The sequence below is a fragment of the Centruroides sculpturatus genome, unplaced genomic scaffold, assembly GCF_000671375.1.
Source record: "Centruroides sculpturatus isolate CEXI.00-Female unplaced genomic scaffold, Cexi_2.0 scaffold499, whole genome shotgun sequence".
Lineage (NCBI taxonomy): Eukaryota > Metazoa > Arthropoda > Arachnida > Scorpiones > Buthidae > Centruroides > Centruroides sculpturatus.
The window spans coordinates 164,870-168,716 of record NW_019384801.1 but is presented as its reverse complement, the minus strand read 5'-3'; the positions used below and the strand labels follow the sequence as shown (position 1 = coordinate 168,716).

The following is a 3,847-nucleotide window of genomic DNA, read 5'->3' as shown; positions in this document are numbered from 1 at the left end:
TGTTTGCGTTTTTGAGGCAAATCTATCATATTTTTAGACCCATCCAAAAATTCTCTAATTAGCCTCGTCAGAGAGGAACTAATCGTTGCACCCGATGAAAACGGATAAGATCGGCTATATAACTATAAAGGTATGAGTTTATCACACCGACTAACCGATCTAACACACTTTAAATATTCTTTATTGATCTACTGTACCCAAATTGAAAAAAAATTTTAAATGTATTAAATTTAGCCATCGGTGTGATAAACTCTTACCTTTATAGTTATATAGCCGATCTTACCCGTTTTCATCGAGTGCAAGAAATATATCCCCTCTTTTTCCGTTCTTTTATGTGTTATTACTACATCCCAGCATGTGTCTATGCTGACACCGGTATTTAAATTAATGGTATTTACATAACTAACAATACAATAGTGTTCTACAATACCTCTCGTAATTATATTTTCTATTTTATACAAGAAATGAATTAATCCCGTGCCTCAAAAACTTTTATAACTTGTCGTATCAAAAACCCACATTCTCAGGCTGTTCTCACTCGATTAGATCTATTATTTTACATAAATCGAACATTAACGTCATACAAACTTACCTTTGAATTAAATCAAACAGATTAACAGCAGGATCTTCGTTTTATCCATGTTAGGCAACTTGCAAGAAAATAAGAAACTGACTACAAACAAGAGTTAAATCAGAGATATGACACTTAATAAATTGGGTCTTTTTCATTATGAAATTATTGAAAGATAACGTTTCTGTATATCCTATTATTTCTCAAATGACTCTTCAACGTTAATTTTTCGAATTTACAACAAGAATTTTTATAATTTCGTGTATTTAGAACAACTAAGTAATTCAATTAATTGGAGGTTGTTTTCGCATTACGTAAATATTAGAATTGAAAATTAACACAATTAAAACATGTGAGTATCCTGGTATACAATTGTGTTTAGAATAATTTAGAAAAACAAGTTTTGAATTCATAAATTTAAGGTTTAATAAATTACTGGAGTATAAAAGTGTGGATGTTGCATCTATAGTAACATTGCAGGTGGGACTTTCTGCTTTTACCGATCTGAGTTAATTGTACATTTTTTGATATTTATTTCGAATATTTCACTAAATTATCTGGGCTGACATGTGCTCACGTTTTCGTTCGACTGTGAAAGTTAAACCATCTCAAAAAGCATTCAATGAAATGGTTATGAAAAAAATATAAATAGGGTTGTGAGAATACACGAAATTGAACATCTTCCTCTGGAATAACTGGTCTTGTTTTGTTCATTATTATTATTAATTCGACACGAGGAGCTTCAAACATCGAGAAATGCAAAAATAAAAGTTAAGGCTTTTCTGTATGTATGAGTGTGTGAGGGGAACTATTTTGTTTATTCATTTGAAGCTCAATACTTCACTGGTGTTTGTGTATTAAGGAATTGCTTCTATTAAATTATGGTGGTTAAAGATCGAAGGGATGTAAGTCGTGTGTCATATCTCTAGTAGTGATAAATAAGAAGTAAAATGAATTATTCACTTGATATTTGCATTCATAATTGTTCATAAAACTCATCTGTGTCCTTAAAATTAAGCTTTTTGGTATTTTATAATGATTAATTATATAAAAAGTTTTTAAAATATATGAGAACTGATATATTCTATAAACAGCTTTATCTTTTATACATTTTTATACAAATTAGGTTACATAGGACCTACGAAGATGTGCAACTTCCAAGTTCTTTGCAAGTTCTTAAACAAATCATACACTAAATCGAGTACATGCAATGATCTAAATATCGCCAACACGCAGTACTAATGATGAATTTTTAAATTACCAATTAAGAAATAAATATTACGTCAGATTCAAATAACTAATGTGTGATAACTTTATTTATTTTTAAGGTACTTTCGTTGAAGTTATTCAATTACTTTGGCTAGTTTAGAAGCGATAGGGAGAGAATGAATATTCTGATTTTCATATGTTTGATTTACGTCATCGGTGAGTGTTCTTTAAATACAAATGTTTGAGTTTCAAAAAATAACGCATGAAATTTTTATGTTTGGGTGTAGGATTTCGTTCTGTCATCGGTTACTACGTTATCTGACGTTATACTGTGTTATTTCCATTTATTATTTTAAAACTCTGTGTTTTTTTCTTTGTCGTACTGAAAAATATAGTATTATGTAAATCCATAGGCAGAATTCGGTAAAAGCCATCTCAATTGTTATCATATCCAGTGTGGGCGAATTCTGATCAAATCCCAGTGAGTAAGAACTCGGAAATTTTTGTACACGTTCTGTTCCCACAGAGTGTAATTAAATAAACAACAATCAAGAACTCAATTTAATAAATAAATCAAACGACTTCATTCGTCAAATTCTTTGGTCTGGAGCAGATACGCGGAGTATCCTTTTTCCCTTCTTCGGGAGAATTCATTTCTAAACCGATTACGGAGGAAACACTACGAGTAAAACAATAGGAACGGATACATTATTTTAAATGAGACGAAAGACTGCCAACACGTTACTTTATCTCGCTGTATTTATGCTAGTCTGTTGTACTAAAGCATCCGAATTATTTCTGATATAACAGACGAATAACATATCGTTGAGTTTGAAATACAATATAAAAGATTAATACGAAATATTTGGTTAAATGTCTCGTTTCAAATTTGAATGCGGAGATTAAATTATTGTAGAGATGATGTCTGCCACAGGAATCAACTTTAAACAGGAAATTTCATTTATTTATTTAATAGTAACTGTTGCAGTTGGCCATGCCCTTGGGCAAGGAATATATTTTAAAAAATTACAGAAACGAAACATTAAATTAAAATTTAAATTAAAGTAGAGAAAAGATAGAACTCGACTGCAGAGTACAACAATAGGAAGACGAATGCGAACAAAAAGTTGATAAAGCGAGGAATTCTTGAATTCATTTACCGTGCTCCCTTCACTAATTCTTCGTTGGGAACAAGCCTCGGACAGATGCAAGGTGGAATTCTTACACACAAGTGATTTCTACGTATAATACAATCATTATAGCACTCTCCATTTCTTCTCAGTGTTGATTCAGGACACATCTGTTGACTCGTTACCGAAGAAAATTCTATGAACGAAGAATGTAAGATTCGATTTATTATTTTATTTAAATCGAATAATTACGTCATACAAACTTACCAGTGACGTAAATCAGACAGATCAACAGCAGAATCTTCATTTTTTTCATATCAGTTACGCGAGTTACCAGAGAATGCGATAAGTTGGAGAAAACGAATGGGAATAAATGTGGTTCTGGCACGCTATTTATATAAATCTCTCATCCTAAAACATGAAGCTTGATTTCGAAATAATAGATGTGGAATTTAATACTTCAAGTTTTAATTGCAGAGTTTGAAAGTATAGAAAGCCGGCCAACAATTGATATAGTATTGGATACGTCTAATTGTTGGAAAATTACATTATTAATTAAAAATGCTCTAAGTTAGAGAAAATTCGGGAAAGTTTGTTTGGAACTTCTATTATTCCGTTGAAAAATTTTTTGGAACTTATTACTAATATAAGTAATTTCGATTTAATTAATTTTGTTCAAAAGATTAAATTATTNGTGCATTTATATATATATATATAGTTTATTGTCAAATAATTTAATTTTAAATCTTATTATTGGAATTTGTTTGAAAGCTATTTAAAATTAAAAATATATGTACACATCTAAACCAGACAACATTACTATAAACTTTGTATCTGTACACGGCGTATGTAAAGCATACATTCATTTCTATAATTTCTGTAGACAATATTTTCAGACGTCTCTACTTAATTTGTTTCAGGGTAAATTATTCGAAGA

The 3,847-nt window shown here is 30.3% G+C and overlaps 1 long non-coding RNA gene across 1 annotated transcript; it reads right to left on the bottom strand.

The window, feature by feature from the left end:
• Positions 1-2,145: 2,145 nt before the first annotated feature.
• On the bottom strand, positions 2,146-3,445 carry LOC111629549. Its single transcript, XR_002757355.1, has 2 exons — positions 3,178-3,445; positions 2,146-3,106 (listed from the first exon to the last, which is right to left on the bottom strand). It is a non-coding gene; the product is annotated as an uncharacterized LOC111629549 (long non-coding RNA).
• Positions 3,446-3,847: the final 402 nt, after the last annotated feature.